This window comes from Pan troglodytes, chromosome 21, assembly GCF_028858775.2.
Source record: "Pan troglodytes isolate AG18354 chromosome 21, NHGRI_mPanTro3-v2.0_pri, whole genome shotgun sequence".
NCBI lineage: Eukaryota > Metazoa > Chordata > Mammalia > Primates > Hominidae > Pan > Pan troglodytes.
Window position 1 is genome coordinate 56,057,351 of NC_072419.2, and position 10,494 is coordinate 56,067,844.

The window sequence follows — 10,494 nt, forward strand, 5'->3', positions numbered from 1 at the left end:
CCTTTGCTTCATTGTCTGAAGGAAAATTGGGGTGCTATGATCAGAAGAAGGCACTGATGTTGCACAGGTCAAACAAACATGTTCATTCAAGGAGTGAATTGGTTGGCCCATTCATTGTCTGAGTCCATTAACCAAGCAATGGCAGGGAAGGGTATACTCTGTTGCTCTAAGGAACTGGCATGGAAGCTGCACTTGGCACTTTTGTTCACATCTCATAGGCCAGGATGTGATCAGATGGCCATATCTACATGTGGGGAAATGTAACTTTTGACCGTCCAGCCAAATCTCAGGGATTATGGCTAGGTGTGGTGGCTCACTCTTGTAATCCCAGCACTTTCAGAGGCTGAGGTGGAAGGATTACTTGAGCCTAGAGCTTTGAGACCAGCCTGGGCAGCAAAGTGAGACTCTTGCCTTTACCAAAAAAAAAAAAAAAAGAGTTTAAAGTAGCTGGGCATGTTGGCGCATGCCTGTAGTCCCAGTTACTTGAGAGGCTGAGGCAAAGGAAATGCTTGGGCTCAAGAGTTCAAGGCTGCAATGAACTATAATAGTGCCACTGCACTCTGGCCTGGGTGACGGAGTGAGACCCTGTCTCAAAAAAAAAAAAAAAAAAAAAAAATTACAGAGATTCTGCTACTTAAAGAAGGGGAAGGAAGGGCCAAATGTTTTTTCCTGGCAAGACTTTGTGTCTATATTTCAGAAGGAATGCCTTCCCAGTGGACTTCAGCCTACATCTCATTTTCCTGAACCATGTCTCACTGCTTCCACTGGAGAACCAAGTATTTAGCTTCCTGGTCTCTCTAATAGAAGAAGGCAAGGGGAAGGGGATTGGGAGTGGGCAGTTTGGGCAGGAAGATCAACCATCCTGGTTTGCCTGGGACTAAAGATATTCTGGAGACATGGGATTTTCAGTGGTAAAACCAACCTCCAGGATCTGCAGCCATACCCTATGTAGCTTGAGACCTTAACTCCAGTTGGAGAAATGTTATCTTCTCTGTCACCTCCTCCTCCTAACAACCTTCTCTTTCTCTTCATCACTTCCTCTTCAACTAAAAGGTGGCCAGGTCCTCTGCTATGTCCTACATCCACTTACACTCTGTCCTCACGGTTGGACCTCCTTGGACCCCAACTCTGCCCTGACTTCTGGGAACTTCAGTGGTGCCAGAGCCTCTGTCCAGCTCTCAGCATCTCCCTTACCTCCGCCATCTTGTTTCTGGCCATCTTGCGTCCTTGGAGTCCAGAGTTTGCAGAGGTGGAAATGGAGAAGCTGGAGAGAGAAAGCACTTGCTGGTCTCACTGAAACAGTCAGGACTCAAACTCTCAGCCCAAGGCTCTTCGCTCTGCACCCCTCAAAACCTTTGGTGCCTGTTATTCAACTAGCTTGACATTTCTCCAGCTCTGAGGTGATACCTCTCTCCAAGATGCCTGCAGTCAGAGGGCAGGGGGCGTGGCACAGAATGGGGCCTCAAGAAACACTGCAAAATACCTCTAGGGCCCCTTTCTGGCTCTCAAATGATCTCCGTACGACTTGACCTGACCAAACAGAAAGAATTCAGGCTCCCTCCTCAAACCTGTTCCCCTACCACCTCCTAAGCGGTAGGGGTGGTTTGGACCCCAATAACGACATTTTTATATAACTTGGAGTTTATTATTTTTTCTTTTTCTTTTCTTTTCTTTCTTTCTTTTTTTTTTTTAAGACAAGAGTCTCGCTCTGTCACCCAGGCTGGAGTGCAGTGGTGCTATCTCGGCTCAATGAAACCTCCACCTCCCAGGTTCAAGCAATTCTTGTGCCTCAGCTTCCTGAGTAGCTGGGACTACAGGCATGCGCCACCGGGCCTGGCTAATTTTTGTATTTTTAGTAGAGACAGGATTTTGCCATATAATTTGGAGTTTCACAACACCAGAACTATTTGGGCCAAATAATCCTTGAGGGGGGTGGGGGTGGGGGCTGTCCTGTTCACTGTAGGAGGTTTAGGGGCAGGCCTGACCTCCACCCACCAGATGCCCAGAGAACCCTCCTCCCCAGTTATGTCAGTGCCTGCAGACATTGCTAAATGTCCCCCGAGAGACAAAAATCACTCCTGAACCACTGATCTAGACAGTCAATATTTTCTTAATATAAAAAGTGGGGCTGGGCGCGGTGGCTCATGCCTGTAATCCCAGCACTTTGGGAGGCCGAGGCAGGTGGATCACGAGGTCAGGAGATCGAGACTATCATGGCTAACACAGTGAAACCCCGTCTCTACTAAAAATACAAAAAATTAGCCAGGCATGGTGGCGGGCACCTGTACTTCCAGCTACTTGGGAGGCTGAGGCAGGAGAATGGCATGAACCAGGGAGGCGGAGGCTGCAGTGAGCAGAGATCGTGCCACTGCACTCCAGCCTGGGCGACAGAGCGAGACTCCGTCTCAACAACAACAAAAGGGCGGGGGGAGCAACAAGCAACTTCAGAAAACGAAGTCCCTTTCAATGAGTACCCACCTTCTGTGGAAAAACCTCAAGCTCACTACTCAAATGCAGCCTGGAACAAAGGCCCTGGCAACCCTGCCATCCAGCTGGCTTCTCTCAGTGAGTCACACTCAGAGATTTCTGGCGCCGCTGCCACTCTCCCCACCCCCTCTCATGCAGAACAATGGGTCTCACTCTGGCTCTGACCTTCTTCACACCCAGCACTTTACTCCATTTTCCTGGACTGGGAAAGCCCTTTATGTTGTGGGCAACTTTGTTTGTGCTAAGTCAACAGAAAATGCTTCTTGGCCTCTACCCTCCTGAGAGCACATGGTGCATTAATAAGTTTAACCCAGAGTTTCCCAACCTTGGCGCTACTGACATTTTGGGCTGGCTCATTCTTTGCTTCGGGGGCTGTCCTGTGTGTTGTCTGATGTTTAGCAACATCCCTGGCCTCCATTCACAGATGCCAGGGGTAACACCACACCTGGTTGTAACCAAAACTTTCTCCAGACATTGTCAAATATCCTCTGGGGAAAAAAATCACCCTCGGTTGAGAACCATCGTCAACTCCTACTAGGAACCACTGAGGTTAGTAATATTTTTATTATTATTTTTATTTTTTATTTTTTTATTTTTTGAGACAGTCTTGCTCTGGTACCCAGGCTGGAGTGCAGTGGCACTATCTTGGCTCACTGCAACTTCTGCCTGCTGGATTCAAGCGATTCTCCTGCCTCATCCTCCCGAGTAGCTGGAATTACAGATGCCCGCCACCACGCCCGGCTAATTATTTTGTATTTTTAGTAGAGACAGGGTTTCACCATGTTGCCCAGGCTGGTCTCGAAATTCTGACCTCAAGTGATCCACCTGCCTCGGCCTTCCAAAGTGTTAGGATTACAGGTGTGAGCCACTGTGTCCAGCCATATTATTATTATTTTAGAGATGAGGAAATCAGGATTATGGAAGTGTGATGACTTGTTCGGGTATAAGGGGCAAAGTCAGGAATTGGAATTTCTCCCAAGCCAGTGATTTTCTTTTCCTTTTTTTTTTTTTTTTTTTTTTGAGACGGAGTTTCGCTCTTGTTGCCTAGGCTGGAGTGCAGTGTCATGATCTTGGCTCACTGCAACCTCGGCCTCCCAGGTTCAAGCAATTCTCCTGCCTCAGCCTCCCGAGTAGCTGGGATTATAGATGCCTGCCACCACACCCAGCTAATTTTTTGTATTTTTAGTAGAGACGGGGTATCACTGTGTTGACCAGGCTGATCTGGAACTCCTGACCTCAGGTGATCCACCTGCCTCGGCCTCTCAAAGTGCTGGGATTACAGACATGAGCCACTGCGCCCGGCCTAAGACAGTGATTTTCAAATTCACTAGCTGATAAACGTCACTGGGGCCCTTGCTAACAGAGGCCTGGCCCCATGCCAGACCCACTGCATCAGAACCTTTAGGAAAGGGGCCAGGAGTTCTATACTCCCTACAAGATTCCTTTCCTGACAACCTGCAAGCATCAATATTTAACAGCCAATATTCTCTGTTTTTATAGCTTTTCTCACATGAGCCCCCACTGTTTATTTTTTACCTTTTGTTGTTGTTGTTATAAATGAGACAGAGTCTCATTATGTTGCCAGGTTGGTCTCCAACTCCTGGGCTCAAGTGATCCTCTCACCTTGGCCTCCCAAAGTACTGGGATTATAGGTGTGAGCCACTATGCCTGGTCTTTTAAATTTTTTTAGAGTTGGGGTGCACTGCCTATTCGTAGGAGTGATCATGGCACAGTATAGCCTTGAACCCCTGGCCTCAGCCTCAGAAGCTGGGACTACAGACACACTCAGGGTGTCCAGCTTGCCATTCCCACTTCAGAGAAGAAACTGAAGCACACAGAGATTGTGACTTGCCCAAAGCCTTTCAAAAAGTGAGAATAGGCCGGGTGCAGTGGCTCAAGACTGTAATCCCAGCAGTTTGGGAGGCTGAGGTCGGAGGATCACTTGAGCCCAGGAGTTGGAGACCAGCCTGGGCAACATGGCAAAACTCCGTCTCTACAAAAAATACAAAAATTAGTCAGGTATGGTGGCACTCACCTGTAGTCCCAGCTACATGGGAGGCTGAGGTGGGAGGATTGCTTGAGCTTGGGAGGTCATGGCTGCAGTGAGCCATTATTGCACCAGTGCATTCCAACCTAGGTGACAGAGGGAGACCATCTCAAAAAAAAGAAAAAAAAAATGAGGCTGGGCACGGTGGCTTAGGCCTGTAATCCTAGCACTTTAGGAGGCTGAGGCAGGCGATTGCCCAAGGTCAGGAGTTTAAGACCAGCCTGGCAAACATGGTGAAACCCTGTCTCTACTAAAAATACAAAAATTAGCTGGGCGCGGTGGCACCTGCCTGTAAATCCCAGCTACTCGGGAGGCTGAGGCAGGAGAATCACTTGAACCTGGGAGGCAGAAGTTACAATGAGCCGAGATTGGACCACTGCACTCCAGCTTGGGTGACAGGGTGAGACTCTGTCTCCAAAATAAAAAAGTGAGAAGAAAAATAAATAAAATTTAAAATAACAAAAAGTAAGAAACAGAAACATACACACACACAAAACCAAACAAAAGAAAACAAGAAAAGGGAAAAATGAAACAAACCAGAAAAAACAAAATGAGAAGAATGTAGACTGTCATCATGTGCCTCGGCCATCCCTCCGGGAAAATGTCTTGGAGCTGGGATTCGTGGATAAACAAGATAAACAAGATGTATACATTTTCCTGTGTGCTTGCAGCTACACACACACACACACACACACACACTTGTGCATGCATTTGGACACACAACCACTGGGGCCAGAGAGAGGCCCAGCCTCCCCTTAGACACATTGTTGTCCAATGTCCCCCACCCCCAGTTGGGGTTCTGTAAGTAAAAAAGAAGGAACAGGATGAGTATTCAACAGGCAACCTTTAGGTTTTCCATGGACCTCACCTCATTTGATAGAAAAGTTTCTACAGCAAGTTCATTGGCAGGACTAGGCCTTGAGCCCGCTCCCTGGGCCAGCGGACTCCACACCACCTGTTACAACTGGAGATTGAGTGTCTGCCGGAAGCTGTTTCCTGGGGAACTGCAGCCAGCTGCTGGCCGCGTAGGAGCTCTTTATCCCCCACCAACTCACCTCCCTGGGATCTACCCAGGACCTGCCTGCACCAGGGCACTTGCTGCCCATTGAAAGTCCTCATGAGTCATTCTCCAAGGTTCCAAGGGAAAAAAACCTCCTAGATAGGGGCCCATCCCAGAAAGAAATAAAACGTTGGCCCAGGGCCGAGACTTTCAGAGAAACCAGCTGGCCTGCTTGTGAGTGGGAGGTTGGGGGGGTCACCTTGAACCGAGGTCTCTCTGGACAGAACTGTTTTCTTATTCAATCATTCATTCATCATCTATTTATAGACATGACATTTATTCGTGGATTCAGCTAATATTTATTAGGAGGGGCAAAATAACTCTCACTTCTAACCTGCACATTTTTGAGTTGTTTACATTCATTATTACACAAGTATGTGCTGCTTTCATTTTTTTAAGCTTTGCTTTTAATTAATTAATTAATTTATTTATTTAGCAATCCCAGGATGGAGACAGATTTAATTATTTTAAAATAACAGGCCAGGCGTGGTGGCACACACTTGTAATCCCAGCTACTCAGGAGGCTGAGGCAGGAGAATCGCTTGAACGCAGGAGGTAGAGGTTGCAGTGAGCCGAGATCATGCCACTGCACTCCAGCCTCAGCCACAGCCTGTCTCAAAAATTAAAAAGAGAGAGAGAGAGAGATGCTGCTTTCTGATCCAGAGGACATACATGCCCCACTGGCAAGACAGAAGATCCTCAATTCGGACAGCTACCTGGAGAAGTTGACCTCTAAGCTGAAAACTCAAGGATGAACGTTGCCAGGTGACAGGGAGGAAATTACCAGAAATGGTGCTCTGGGCAAAGGGAACAGCATGTACAAAGGTCAGGAGATCATGCTTTTTTCCGAAAATGCAAGTGTTTGAGACCATACTGTAGGAAGTGGGAGAGGAAGTGATGAGCTCAGAGAAAAAGACAGAAAGGCAGGGAGCCCACTTAAAGGAATTGCTAATTAACCACCCCCATTCCACTCTTCCCGCCCACCTCCCCACCCTCATCCCACTCCTAGGACCATGACTCAGTCATGAGGTTTTCACACTCTCTCACTTTAAGCTGGGCAGTTTCTGTTTCTCAGCCAATGTGTCATTCATCAGCAGATCATGTCATCCCCCCCAATCCACAGCATGGTTCCAGAATATCAGCTGATCCTCATGAATTGGACCACAAATCTTCCAGAGTTTTTTTTTTTTTTATTTCTTTATTTTTTGAGACGAGGTCTTGCTCTTGTCACCCAGGCTGGAGTGCAGTGGCGCGATCTCAGCTCACTGCCTCCGCCTCCCGAGTTCAAGCAATTCTCCTGTCTCAGCCTCCTGAGTAGCTGGGATTACAGGTGCCTGCCACCTACACCCAGCTAATTTTTGTAGTTTTAGTAGAGACGGGGTTTTGCCATGTTGGCCAGGCTAGTCTCAAACTCCTGACCTTTTGATCTGCCCTCCTCAGCCTCCCAAAGTGCTGGGACTATAGACGTGAGCCACCATACCCGGCCACTTCCAGGGTTTTACAAGGCGAAAAAAATCTTACATTGAAAATCAAGGGAGCATTAATAAATACTATAGCACTGGGTGCATTGCCCACAGATAGGCAGGCAAGTTTTGTTCAACTGGAGGCACTTTATGACTAGGTCTAAAGTCGCCATTTATCTGACATTGTCCTATCTCTAGCAGCTGGGTCTCATTTCATGCTCAGAGGAAACTTACGAGGAAAATGCTTTTGCTATCCCCACTTCACAGAAGAGAACTGAAGCCTAGAATGTAAGACACTCACCTCAAATCTCATATACCCGATCACTTTTTTTTTGGAAACAGGGTCTCAAGCAGCCACCCCGACTGGAGTGCAGAGGCTGGAACACAGTTCACTGCAGCCTTGACCTCCCTGGGATCAGGTGATCCTCCCACCTTAGCCTCCCGATTAGCTAGGACTACAGGTATGCACCACCACACCTAGCTAATTTCTGTATTTTTTTTTCCGAGACGGAGTCTTACTAAGTTGCCCAGGCTGCAGTGCAGTGGTGCAATCTCAGCTCACTGCATGAGATTGTCTGCTGGGTTCAAGTGATTGTCTTGCCTCAGCCTCCCAAGTAGCTGGGATTACAGGCATGTGCCACCACACCCGACTAATTTTTGTATTTTTAGGTATTTTTAGGAGAGACGGGGTTTCGCCATGTTGACCAGGCTGGTGTCAAACTCCTGACTTCAGGTGATCCACACACTTTGGCCTCCCAAAGTGCTGGGATTACAGGTGTGAGCCACTGCACCCGGCCGCCTGGCTAATTTTTAAAAATTATTTGTAGAAATGAGGTCCTGCTATGTTGTCTAAGCTGGTCTCTAACTCCTGGGCTCAAGAGATCCTCTCATCTCGGCCTCCCAAAATGCTAGGAGTATAGGCGTGAGCCACTGTGCCCAGTCATGGTCTTTGTTTAATCTTTACAATAGAGCATCCCCATTTACGATATGGGAAAACAGAGGCCCAGAGAGTTGAAGCAACTTGCCAGAGACATAGCAAAAGTAAGGGAGTGCTCCTACACTGCTGATAGGAATGTAAAGTGGGGCAGCCACTTTAGAAAACAGGGTAGTAGTTCCTCAAAAGGCTAAACAAGCCGGGTGCAGTGATCCAAGTGCCTGTAATCCCAGCACTTTGGGAAACTGAGATGGGAGGATCACTTGAACTTGGGAGTTCGAGACCAGCCTGGGCAACCTCGATAGTGAGACTCCGTCTCTATTGAAAAAAGAAAAAAAAGTGTAAACATAGGGTTACCATATCATCCAGCAATTTTCCCCCTAGGTATATGTCCAAGCATTGAAAACATACGTCCTCACAAAATTTGTACATGAAAGTTCACTGCAGTATTATTCATTATAGCTCAAAGTGAAACCAATCCAAATGTCCAACAACTGATAGATGGATATATATATTTTAGACAGAGTCTCCCTCTGTCACTCAGGCTGGAGTGCAGTGGTGCAGTCTCAGCTCACTGCAGCCTCCACCTCCTGGGTTCAATCAATTTTCCTGTCTCAGCTTCCCAAGTAGCTGGTATTACAGGTGCCCACCACCACACCCAGCTAATTTTTCTATTTTTAGTAGAGACGGGGTTTCACCACATTGACCAGACCGGTCTTGAACTCTTGACCTCAGGTGATCCGCCTGCCTCAGCTACCCAAAGTGCTGGGATTACAGGTGTGCGCCACCACGCCCAGCCTATAAATGAGTAAATAAATGTATGTATCCATACAATGGAGTCTTACTGAGCAATAAAAAGAAATAGAGGCTGACACTTACTACAATACAGATTAACTGGAAAAACATGTTAAACAAAAGAACTGGCCGGGTGAGGTGGCTCATGCCTGTAATCCTAGCACTTTGGGAGGCAGAGGTGGGCAAGAGTTCAAGACCAGCATGGGCGACACAGTGAAACCCCATCTCTACTAAAATACAAAACATTAGCTGGGCGTGGCAGCGCGCACCTGTAGTCCCAACTACTTGGGAGGCTGAGGCAGGAGAATTGCTCGAACCTGGGAGGTGGAGGTTGCAGTGAGCTGAGATCGTACCACTGCACTCCAGCCTGGGCGACAGAGCGAGACTCCGTCTCCATAAAACAAACAAAAAAACGAGCAAAACACAAAAAACAAATGAACAGCGTAAAGGAGCATATGTTACATGATTTCATTTATGTGAGATGTCCAGTATAAGCAAATCTGTAGAGGCAGAAAGTAGATTAGTGGTTGCCAGGGCAGGGGGACTTGGGAGAAAATGGGGATTGACTGCTAACGTGTATGGGGTTTCTTTTGGGAGTGGTGAAAATGCTCTAAAATTGATTGGGGACTTGGTTGCTCAACTCCAAATGTATGAAAATGAAAACCCATGAAATCATACACTTTAAATAGGTAAATTATGTGGTATCTGAATTATATCTCAGTAAAGCTCTTACAGGAAAATGTTTTAAAAAGTAATAATAATAGGGGCCGGGTGCACTGGCTCACGCCTGTAATCCCAGCACTTTGGGAGGCCGAGGTGGGTGGATCACCTGAGGTCAGGAGTTCAAGACCAGCCTGACCAACATGGAGAAACCCCATCTCTACTAAAAGTGCAAAATTAGCCGGACGTGGTGGCACACACCTGTAATCCCAGCTACTTGGGAGGCTGAGGCATGAGAATCGCTTGAACCCAGAAGGTGGAGGTTGCAGCAAGCCGAGACAGCACCACTGCACTCCAGCGTGGAAAACAAGAGGAAAACTTTGTCTCAAAATAATAATAATAATAATAATAATAATAATAGGCCCCAGCACAATGGCTCACGCCTGTAATCCCAGCACTTCGGGAGGCCAAGGCAGGTGGATGACTTGAGGTCAGGAGTTCGAGATCAGCCTGGCCAGCATGGCGAAACCTGGTCTCCACTAAAAATACAAAAATTAGCCTGGTGTGGTGGTGCATGCCTGTGGTCCCAGCTACTTGGGAGGCTGAGACAGAAGAATCTCTTGAACCCGGGAGGTAGAGGCCACAGTGAGCCGAGATCACACCACTGCACTCCAGGCTGGGTGACAGGGCAAGACTCCATCTTAATAATAATAATAATAATAATGGGGTAGGCTGTGATCATGACCTAAACCATGATCTATGTTTGAACATCTGCACTTACTATGTACTCAACTAGCCTGAGCCAAAATGAGCAAGGAGGGGAACAGAATATATTAGCTCACACAGTTGAAAAATCCAGGAGTATTTCAGGCATGGCTGGATCCAGGAGCTTAAGTAATGTCAGTGGGACTTTGTCTTGCTCTTTTTCAGATTTGCCCTGTGCTGCCTTCCTTTTCAAGTAGGTGACAAAAATGGCCTTGGCAGGTCTAGACTGCTGAGCTCTTACTACCCTGAGGGAGTATCTTTTTCCTTATAGTGTTTAGTAAAG